Source organism: Podarcis muralis, chromosome 1 (genome assembly GCF_964188315.1).
Source record: "Podarcis muralis chromosome 1, rPodMur119.hap1.1, whole genome shotgun sequence".
Lineage (NCBI taxonomy): Eukaryota > Metazoa > Chordata > Lepidosauria > Squamata > Lacertidae > Podarcis > Podarcis muralis.
Window position 1 is genome coordinate 12985663 of NC_135655.1, and position 12234 is coordinate 12997896.

Below are 12234 nucleotides of genomic sequence, written 5' to 3' on the forward strand. Positions count from 1 at the left end.
CACTGCCACGTTTCCCGGGGACAGTTTTGCAAATCTGGGGACATTCCGGGGACGGAATTTGTCCAAGGACAGATGTGCAAATCTGGGGACTGTCCCTGGGAACCGGGGATGTCTGGTAACCCTAGTCTAACCTCGAGACAACAACTTAGGAAATGGCTTGGTTCAGGAAGGCACAAATCCCACCTGCTTGTGCCCCTGCTCAGTTTGGTTGCGTACTTCCAGTGCTTTTTTTCTGGGGGTAAACATTTTGTGAATCTAATGGGAGAAGAAACCAAAAAATTTAAAATTCTAATTTTCTTCTCTAGCACGGTGAACCGTCAGTTCGGTTGCTACCCCCAATGGTGGCCTCATTTCCTCCCACAGTGTTTCCTGAGTCTCGGACGGAAGCGAGTGTTTAATGTGTGGAGCAGTGTGGAATGTGGATGTGTGGTGTTTTACTGATGAAAGTTTGGCTTCCTTGAGGGGCAGTATTTCAATATGAGTAGGAAAATTACTATAATGGACATTTTCTTGAGTAAAGAAAGTCCAGTATACCTGAAGGAGCATCTCCACCCACATCGTTCTGCCCAGACTGAGGTCCAGCTCCGAGGGCCTTCTGGTGGTTCCCTTATTGCCAGAAGTGAGGTTGCAGGGAACCAGGCAGAGGGCCTTCTCGGTAATGGTGCCCGCCCTGTGCAACGCCCTCCCATCAGATGTTAAAGAAATAAACAACCATCTGACGTTTAGAAGACATCTGAAGACAGCCCTGTTTAGGGAAGTTTTTAATGACTTATGTTTTATTGTATTTTTATCTTTTGTTGGAAGCCACCCAGAGTGGTTGGGGAAACCCAGCCAGATGGGTGGGGTATAAATAAATAAATTATTATGATTATGATTATTAAAATGAGAGTACCCTTAAAATTTTTTTTAAAGAAAAAAGCACTGCATATTTCTAAATGTTTTATTTATTTTCTAGGTCAGGGGTCAGCAAACTTTTTCAGCAGGGGGCTGGTCAACAGTCCTTCAGACCTTGTGGGGGGCTGGACTATATTTTGAAGGGGGGGGGAATGAATGAATTCCTATGCCCCACAAATAACCCAGAGATGCATTTTAAATAAAAGCACACATTCTACTCATGTAAAAACACGCTGATTCCTGGACCGTCCATGGGCCAGATTTAGAATGTGATCGGTCCGGATCTGGCCCCTGGGCCTTAGTTTGCCTACCCATGGTCTAGGTCTACTTTCGTTGCATTGCAACTACACGTTTTGTGTGCCTGAAAACACTGCGTGGAATGAACGAGGGAAACATTCTCTCACCTTGGGAGAGTTTCCTGACGTAGCCTTCATTGCTCACGATGTACTCGATGCCCTTCTGAGAGTTCATGACTGCTCGCACGCAGTTGATGCAAGTCAGCTGCAACAGGGCATCCGAGATCCTGGAGACCCCCCTCCCGGAAAGCCTGTCCAGGGCCTCAAGCAGGAGATCCAGTCCGCAGAGCTCCAGGAACTGGACCATCCAGCCATCGTCGCTGCTCTCCAGCCGCTTCTTGAGCCCTGAGTAGTTCACCACGGATGGGATCTGCAGGAGGCGGATGCACAGCTCCGGCTCTGCGTTTTCCAGGTTGGCCTCCGTCTGATCGGAGTCCTGAGAACCCAGCTTCTCCTTCAAGGCAGCCCATTTCTTCTGCACACCTTCCTTCTTGAGAGACATGTTGGCCAGTGACTCCTAAAGTGGGAGAGAGAAAGAGAGAAGCTCAGGTATTTATTTATTGTTGGTTTATTTACTTAAATATCCATAAACTGCACTTTTATATAACTCCTCACAAGGCGGCACCACAGACTATAAAACACCGCATTACAATAAGGGATTGGATGGCCATCGGCCATGGAAGCTTTAGATTCCTGCATTGCAGAGGGGGTTGGACTAGATGACCCATGGGGTCCCACTTCCAACTCTACAAGTCTAAAAAATGTCAGACACATCAGCAAGAGATGGTTGGCAAAGAATCTCAGGTGCAAGAAGCCAGCCTGAATAATAACAGTTCTTAGAATACGAGTAGAGATGGCTGCTGCTGAACCTCTAGTGGAAAGGAGTTCCACAGGGCAGGTGCTGTCCCACTGGAGGTTCAGCCCCTGATGACGTTCAGCCAAACCTCAGGGGCATGGGGGAACCACAAAAAGTGCCTCAACTTTCAAAACGTTGACAGCTTTCAGATAAAACTCAGCGGCTGCTGCAAAAGCCTCTCCCCTACAACACAGATGTGTCACCACAAAGGAATGTGCTGGACTTCCAGTTTCTCTCTGCAGAGCCTTATCCATGTGATCAAGCTCCTGTACTGCAGCCAACACACTTCAAATCCACCGACTGGGTTTCCAAACAACTTAACAGAAGTCTTCAAAAAGTGCCTGGGGTGCGTGTGGAGGGGGGGGGGCAGAAACTCCATATTTCTGCAGCAAGCACTACGTGGAATGCAGTGGCACACCTACTGGCTGCGATGTCAAATGAGCAACAAATCAGTCTAGGGCAGGGGTTGGCAAACTTTTTCAGCAGGGGGCCAATCCACTGTCCCTCAGACCTTGTGGGGGCCGGACTATATTTTTTTGGGGGGGGAATGAACGAATTCCTATGCCCCACAAATAACCCAGAGACACATTTTAAATAAAAGCACGCATTCTACTCATGTAAAAACACCAGGCAGGCCCCACAAATAACCCAGAGATGCATTTTAAACAAAAGGACACATTCTACTCATGTAAAAAGACGCTGATTCTTGGACCGTCGGAGGGCCGGATTTAGGTGATTGGGCCGGATCTGGCTCCCGGACCTTAGTTTGCCTATTCATGGTCTAGTGTCTCCAACTCCCATTTTAGCTCCCAGCTAGCATGGTCAATCGGGAGATGAAGACTCACAGAATTGTAGAAGTGGAAGGGACTTCCAACCCCCAACCATGCAGGAATCACAGCTAAATAATCCCTGATTATCCTGGAGAAGTCCATCACCTTCCAAGGAAGGCTGTTTTATTGTTGAACAGCTCTTGGAGGTTGCAGTCGGAGGCCAATGAGATCTGAAGATCCTCCCCACCCCCATCCCCGAGGACTGGGGAGACTCAAGTCAAAAATCCCACCCAACCACTGGGTGAGCTTGGGCCTGTCAATCTCTCTAGCCTAATCTACCTCACAGGGTTGTTGTGAAGATAAAATGGGTCGGAGGGGGAGAGCCATATATGCAGGGAATAGCTGCTACCAGTCAGAGTGATGGCTTAACAGCCACTGAGCCAGATGGACAATTGTTCTGGCTTGGTCCAAGGCAGTTTCCTATGATGCCGGCATCAAATTCCTTGCAGGAAAAAGGTGGGATGAGAATGTCCAATAAGTGAAAACAGGGGTTAAGCATCAGGCTCTTTGTTTTTCGCCTTCTCTGCTACTCTTGAATTCCAAATAGCTTGGACAACAGCCCAGCTGCTAAACCACTCTGCTGGCTAACAAAAAAAGAAAAAGAAAAGAAAGCAGGGCAGCATTGCTGGAAAATGTGAAACAGTGAATAAGCTTTTTGTGCGCGTACCGTGAAGCTTAGGAGGAGAAAATGCACATGGCAAATAAAATCACCAGGGAGCAAAGGATATGTTGAGGAGCAATATTTCCAGCAGAAGAACTCCTTGCCTTCTTCCAAGGAGCTCTGGAAACAACCCCTTCTCCTGACCCCTTCTGAGCCAAGCCCTTCTGGCCTTGGCAGAGAAGAGGGATGAGGAATTTGTGGGGGCAGAAGAGATAAATCTGTCTTCTGCTTCCTCAAAGCCTGAATGCTAAGCAGTGACTAAAAGGCTTCTTTAACATTTCCAAGCTGCCTCTTTTGACAAACCCTTTAGACTAAGAGAGAAAACACTGAGAGAAATAAAATCATATGTCTCATAATCTTCACTTTCCTGACTGGGAGGATATTCTAGGGCAGCTTTGCAGGATGAATTTCTGGTCAACTAACAAATACTGTAGCTGTCAACAGGTGTGATACTTAGAGCAAGGAATAATTTAATAAAATTAACCAAGAGCCTGAAACAATGAAATTAGCTTTATCCTTTTTCACACACACACACACACACACACACACACACACACACACACTTCAAAAGTTTCTAGCTCCTCACAGGAGCTTTAAACAGAGCAGAGAAGTACAGTGGTGCCTCGCAAGACGAAATTAATTCGTTCTGCGAGTTTTTTCGTCTTGCGAATTTTCCGTCTTGCGAAGCACGGTTTCGGAAAAGTTTTGGAAAAGCTTCAAAAATCACCGAAGTCTTCAAAAACCTCAAAAAAAGGCTACCACACTGCGTTCTATGAGTTGCTCCTCGAAGTCAAGTCGCAACTGTATTAACGGTTTTAAGAAAAAGGAAACAAACTTGCAAGACGTTTTCGTCTTGCGAAGCAAGCCCATAGGGAAATTTGTCTTGCGAAGCAACTCAAAAAACCAAAAACCTTTTCATCTTGCGAGTTTTTCGTCTTGCGAGGCATTCGTCTTGCGAGGTACCACTGTACATTCTAAGGCACAGTCTTGATCAAGACAGGCCCAAGCCATTTTGCTGCCTGAGGCGAAGAAAAAGATGGCGGCTTCAATGGGCAGAAGGCAGCTGGTCTGACAGTCGAATCGTACTTCATTTACAACATTTCTCCACCGCCCCTGAAGCTAGCTTAGGGAGCAAACGGCAGGCTGCATGGTTACACACAGCTCCATCCTCCAAACCTACCCCACAGCTCACCATCCCTTAACATTTGCCGCCTGAGGCAGCTACCTCATATGCTAGGGCAGGCCCTGTTCTTCATTCACAGCAATGTGACCTAACATTACTGGAATAGTCAGGACTGATAAATTCCAGTACTTCTTCACACAGCACAGAGTTAAACTACAGGAGGCCCTGGTGGCCACCAATATGGATAGCTCCAAAAGAGGGTTGGAGAAATCGATGAAGAAGAAGGAAATCAATGGCTCTGAGGCTCCAGGGGAGAGTGCTCTTGGGATCGGGCCCTGCTTGTGGGTTCCCCCCCATACATCTGGTTGGCCACCATGAGAACAAGATGATGGACTAAATGGGGCAGTGACTTGAACCAGCAGGCTCTTCTTATGTTCTTAACATGCCTACATGAGCCAAACATGAACCAGCCACAACATGGTTCCTAATTCTCTGCCCAGTGCTCACTGTTTCCTCAACAGGTCAGTCAGGGGCTGCTTCCTGACAACCTGTTTAATGCACAAACTTTAAGATGAAACTGCCTCTTTATGGAGCGTTCAATCTGATGGCAGGGATGTTAGACAACATCGAGCAATTGTTACCCCACACACTTTCCGGCGTGTTTTCCTGCCATTTTAGTGATTGCAAAAAGTATTGATTTTGAGAAGAAGTGAGCTTGTTGTGGAAGAGCACTGAATTCACTCGAATTGCACAACCTGAATTTGCCAGTATGTACGTGATTGAATCCCACCAGAAAAAATCTACTGTCTGGAAGAATAATAGTGTGTCAAAAAAAAGAAAGAAAGAAAAAAGCATTCCCCGAAGGCCTAAAAGGTTTGAGAGCCTCTGCTTTAAAACCACAAATGACAGCAAGCTTATCTGTTCAATTGGCATTAACACACAGCTTTGAGGGGAGATTCTTCAGGAGAATAATAAAAACTGAGTCTCTTGAAGGCAAGGTTATCACAGCTGAAAGTAAACTAAACAATGAAACACAGTTATGTCTGCTATTTGAAATGCTCACCACTTAATACTCATCCAGCAATGGAGAAACCAAGCTATGAAACGAGGCATGCAGTGACACAGCCTTCTTGTTTTCACTTGGTTATAATGAAGACAGGCTTGTAAGACAATATAAGATTCCCCGTCACACAAAACTGAAAATAAATGATGCTGTCATTCTTGTTGATTTAACATGTCTATGCAGGGTTAGTACCAAAGTAAAGCAGGAAATCCTGGACTGGGTTTCCTGTTTGTCACTTTTCTTGAAGTAATAACATTGAGTTAAGCGTTTCCTCTCCACCTGTGTCTAAAAGACCTCAGTGTCGGCAGCTCTTTGGAATAAATCCAAGTGGACACGTGTGGAACTAAGAAAGCCTATAGCTGTTGTTGTATCACAAAGGGGGGGGGGGGAGAGATCTAGGCTGAGCTTATTTCGTAATGAAAACTGCTATCACCATCACGAACATAACATTCATAGCACTTTTCCTAATGTGCAAATATGTTATTTTAATTGTGGTTTCTTTCAGCCTCTCATTTTTCCAAAATCCAGATTGCAAAAATCAGAGAAGTGTGAATTTTGAAGAAGAACTGTGTTTCTGTTCCCCTACTGGCTCGAAAAGTGTGCCTTGGGTGGTTTCTTATTAAAATGCAAACAACAGAGAATTTCTCCATTGTTCCTACCCACTTCCCCTCTGTCCCACTGACAGTTTGCAGGAATGGGATGTGCTATGAGGTGAGAGTTGAGGAAAAAGAGCTGTATCGGGAACTGCAGAATAAATTGGTCCAAACTGAAATGCGAATCAAACCAAACCTCTCCCCAAACTCCACTGTCAGGTATGCCAGCAGAATCATTTACTTCTGTGGGAGCAAGTCCCATAATTTAACTATGTGCTGTGTAGTTTCATCTGTCCCAAATCTTCCAACATTTGGCTTCAATGGATGTCCACAAGTCCTGGTGTTGCAAAAGAGGGAGCAAAAAGTTTCTCTTTATTTCTTCCAGCTACCATGGCCAGTTGCCAGCAAGGATGGAAGCTGCAGTTTCACAACATCTGGAGGGCCAAAATGTCCCCATTTCAGCAGGAGAGTGATAAGGTGTGATACTGCCACAATCCCCCCCCCCCCAAAAAAAAACCCACCAGCAGTTCTTGCAACCCATTTAACACCTATCTCCTTTAATCGCTTTTAAGCTGACCACAAGGAGAGTTTAACTGGTAAATGACTCAGTCAATGGGTTGGGAATAATGGGGCATTAGTAGGTAATGAGCACTTTGCAAACTATTGAAAGAATTAAAACTAGCAGTGGTATGTTTGCTAACTGTTCTTTTGCTTTTGTATGCAATAGAGAGTTTAATTCTGCCTTTGGAATGAGAACAGAGATCAGCTGTATCCATTTTTCTCTCTCTCTCTCTCTCCTTCACACACAGCAGCTGGAATGAGGTAATCATCAAATAAAGCCATCAAGGAGGATTAGATTTAAGAAATTAGCTGCATGGTTCCAAAGTTTCACAGAAACAGTGAGCATTACCCGTTTAATAGTTCAATAATATACAATATTTCTAGTTACAGGTAGGTAGCCGTGTTGGTCTGCAGTAGTCAAAAAATAAAATAAAATAAAATAAAATTCCTTCCAGTAGCACCTTAGAGAGCAACTAAGTTTGTCATTGGTATGAGCTTTCGTGTGCATGCACACTTCTTCAGATACACAATATTTTGCATTTTAATTATGCTACTTTCAGCTTTTCCTGTCAGTTGATTTTTGCACTTTGCACTTACTCCCAGGATCTACCTTTTCAGTTAAAAACAAACAAATAAAAACAAGACATTTTCAGTGCAGATTAAGGGGTGTGTGCATGTGTGTGTGTAGGTGTGTATTGTGGCTTTGCGCACAGTGGAGAGGAAATCGGTGAACAGATCTTTTTCCTCCATTGTTGGAAGCGGAACTGTCTCTGAATACCAGGGGTTGGGGACTGCAATTAGGGAGAGCACTTTTGCACTCAGGTCCTGCTGGCAGACTTCCCATTCGCATCTGATCGGCCCTGGTGAAAAAAAGGATGCTGGACTAAATAGGCCTTTGGGCTCTTGCTATGTTTACGCTCGTGTTGGGACAGTGATGCATCACCTCCTCACTCAAATTACAGGTTGAAGGTTTCCAAGGAAGGGGTGTGATTATGAGAGTGGCTAGGAAGCCCAGCTAGGACCAGGAAATCTTTGGTTCAAATTTCCACCCGCAGTGGCACTGAAACCTGGATTCAAGGCCAACGCGTTAGCCACTGACAGTGCGATCCTATGCACGTCACCTTGAAAGGAAGCCCTCTTAAATTCAGTGGGGCTCGCTCGCCAACAAAGGTCTATAGCGTTGCCACCTGAACAGGGCCAGATTTAGGTTTGATGAGGCCCTAAGCTACTGAAGGGCCCTTTATCCTCTGTCAACAACAAATTGTCGCTTTGTCGCTGTTTTTGTGTGCTGAATATATGCCATATGGTAATTTATGGACCCAAGAGGTATCTAAAGCCATTTGCCACTGTTGCTGTATGTAGCTTTTATTTTATTTGTTTTTTATCTTATATTTTGGAAATGTACATCCAGGTTTTTTTTCTTTAATTTTTTTGGGGGGCCCCAAGAGAGTGGGGCCCTAAGCTATAGCCTGTTTAGCTTATACGTAAATCCGGCACTGCACCTGAATCAGGCAGACTCATAAAATGTGCAGTGGCGCACTTCTTTTCTGCTTTAATCGCATGTCCCCATCCAAAAGGGTGTTTTTATGACTCTGCAGGACTCTTTCTGCTTCTGACATCCTGACATGCTCTCCTCAGTCATGAGCTGTGACTCAAAAGCAGCTTATTGATTCTTCATGGGAATTGGCAAGAGGAATGGATGCTGGGTGAATGCATTAATTCTCCCCAAATTAGTGGGGGGGGGGAGCGCCTTGAATTTCTGTTACTTCATTTTGCATCTCAGAGCAAAAGTAGGTGTGACGTTAATTGCACAAATACAATTAACATGCATGCTTTCTTGCTTCCCAAATAGCAGCTCAGGGGCAGGTCGAGCAAGTTTGATACCGATACTGCCATTTGTTGGGAAGGAAGAATTTAATTGTCTGTCTCTAAGCAATGAACTCTGACAAAAAAACAACAACACCCATCTTCGAATTTGCTGTTTGCATTTCAAGGAAAACCTCTATGGATGCCAATGAAGGCTGTCTCTTGAAATGTGATAAGCTGCTTTGGAGAGGGGATTTTAAGTATCATGGTAGGGAAGAATTAATGCTTTTGAATCATGGTGCTGGAGGAGACTCTTGAGAGTCCCATGGAGTGCAAGAAGATCAAACCTCTCCATTCTGAAGGAAATCAGCCCTGAGTGCTCACTGGAAGGACAGATCAAGAAGCTGAGGCCCCAGTACTTTGGCCACCTCATGAGAAGAGAAGACTCCCTGGAAAAGACCCTGATGTTGGGAAAGATTGAGGGCACAAGGAGAAGGGGACGACAGAGGACGAGATGGTTGGATAGTGTTCTCAAAGCTACCAGCATGAGTTTGACCAAACTGTGGAAGGCAGTGGAAGACAGGAGTGCCTGGTGTGCTCTGGTCCAGGGGGTCACGAAGAGTCAGACATGACTAAATGACTAACAACAACAACACCTGGAGGGAGAACGGTTCCCCACACCTGGTCTAAATCGAACACATTTGCTGACTGAACTTGCTCTGCACACAGTTCATCACATGGAGGGGGTCAAGGACTATGCAGGTTTGAAGCTCTCTCTCAAGTATTTTTCCACTTTCCAGCGTCAACATAAGCTCTGAAAAACCCTGAAGTGAAAGCTTGCATTCACTTTCCGGCTGAAATCAGTTCAATAATAGCTCTCACCATCCCTATTTTGTTTCCCTGCTAGGATATGTACAGTATGTACTCAGTACACTTCGTTTTTCTTTTCTTCTGGTCCTGTTTAGTATCAATGTTCATCCGGATTCAGGAAACATTCCCAAGACCATCTGTTTTACAGCAAGGAGACCAGAAGGAGAGCCCTGCTGGAGCACACCAAAAAAATGTCCATCGAGTCCAGGATCCTGTCCCCGCACCATGGCCAACCAGATGCCCATAAGGAGGGCATCAAGGCAACAGTACTAGGAGTTGGGCAACTATGGTCCTTCAGATGTTGTTGGGCCTGTAGCTCCTATCATCTCTGACCATGGGCCATGCTGGCTCGGGCTGATGGGATTTGGAGTCCAACAATATCTGGAGAATCACAGCTTGTCTACCCTTGATATCTATGCCCGCTGTTGATCCCCAGTATTTGGCACTACAGCCACATTCACACCGTAGATTTAAAGCACTATTCCACCACTTGGTTCCCCCAAGGAATTCTGGGAGCTATGGTTTGTTACAGGTGCTGAGAGTTGTTAGGAGACCCCTACTGCTGGGATAGTTCAGCTGGTAGAACCAGAGACTCTTAATCTCAGGGTTTTGGGGTTTGAGCAAAATGTTGGGGCAGAAGAAGAAGAAGAAGAAGAAGAAGAAGAAGAAGAGGAGGAGTTTGGATTTGATATCCCGCCTTTCACTCCCCTTCAGGAGTCTCAAAGCGGCTAACAATCTCCTTTCCCTTCCTCCCCCACAACAAACACCCTGTGAGGTGAGTGGGGCTGAGAGACTTCAAAGAAGTGTGACTGGCCCAAGGTCACCCAGCAGCTGCATGTGGAGGAGCGGAGACGCGAACCCGGTTACCCAGATTACGTGACTACCGCTCTTAACCACTACACCACCACTGCATTGCAGGGGACTGGATTAGATGACCTTCGTGGTTCCTTCCAACTTTACAACGCTATGATTCCTTTCACAGAACTACCATTAAACCCGGAGTGGTTTAATAATTCTGCAGTTACAGAACGTTTGCTCACTGAACACAGGCACCAGCTGTCTCTACCCAGGTAGTGTTTGTGTGAAAAGGGAACCTAGGAAACTGCCTTACACCAATCAGAACATTGGTCCATCTAGCTCAGTATTTTCTACATTGACTTGTAGCATCCCCAGATGGTTCAGACAGGGGTTTTTCCTAGGTCTACAGGGAGAAGAGGCCAGGGACTGAACCTGGGACCTTCTGAGTGCAAAGCAGATGCAAGCTATGGTCCCAACACGTGTTCATCTGTGTACAGCTCAGCTAATTGTGCACACAGCCTGCACTCCTTGAACACCAGAGTCAAATAACTGTATGAGTGTACTGCTCAACTATTTCTCTGCACAGGTACCAAGATTGTACACTCGTTGCATGTAACACCCTTAGAGTACCTAGCGGTTGCTGCGAAATATTCTTTTTAGCAGCTGCTCCTTCTCTGGCTGACGGATGTGCCCAACTCAGTTATTTGTGGGAGGCAGTGGGGAACAGTAGAGGCCAGAGTATGCTGCCCTTTGGCTCTGATGTACTAAAATGAGCTTGTGAACAATTTTCTGTCCTGCCTCGGTTTTTTCAGATGTAATCAGGGTACAAGAAATATATGGCTATTGGGTTGTCCTACCTTAAGAATAGTCAGGAACATATATATATATCCCAATGTTCAAGTAAAGCTTTAAATTTGTTTGAATACATTTAGACCAGTGTTTCCCAAACTTGGGTCTCCAGCTGTTTTGGGACTACAAGTCCCATCCTCCCTAGCTAGCAAGACCAGTGGGCAGGGATGATGGGAATTGTAGTCCCAAAACAGCTGGAGATCCAAGTTTGGGAAACCCTGCTTTGGACAATATTAAGTGGGTTCTATTTATATATTTTCTTAATAAAATATATCAGTTCAACCACTATTTTTGGGGGGGGGAGCTTTCAGTACAGTGGTACCTCGGGTTACATACGCTTCAGGTTACAGACTCCGCTAATCCAGAAATATTACCTCGGGTTAAGAACTTTGCTTCAGGATGAGAACAGAAATTGTGATCCGGTGGTGTGGCGGCAGCAGGAGGCCCCATTAGCTAAAGTGGTGCTTCAGGTTAAGAACAGTTTCAGGTTAAGTACGGACCTCCAGAACGAATTAAGTACTTAACCCAAGGTACCACTGTATAAGTATACAGCCCATGGAGTTTTATGCAATACAGACCACATGCTGCATAACCTCCAGGTTACGGAATCTTCGGGTTATGGCTGCGTCAAACCTGGAAGTGTATACTTCTGGGTTTCACCGCGCATGCATGTGCAGAAGCGCTCAATTGCGCCGCGTGTGCGCACAAGGGCACCTCCGGTTACGAAGTTTTCGGGATATGGCCGGGCTTCCGGAACAGATCCCGTTCGTAACTGGTGGTACCACTGTACTATTTCTACTCAAGAGTAGACTCATTGCAAGCAGTCTAATTTAGGACTATTGATTTTGATGGGCCTACTCATAGTAAGGCTAACATTGCTCAAAAGGCATGTTATTATTATAGTTTGATGTAACAGAAGCCTTTGCTATACAATTTTTTAAAAATACATTGCTTAACCCACTTTGAATCCATTAAACTGGATGCATTCAATGGAGAAAGGGGGGGGGGATACACAGGGAGTCAGCAAACCACTC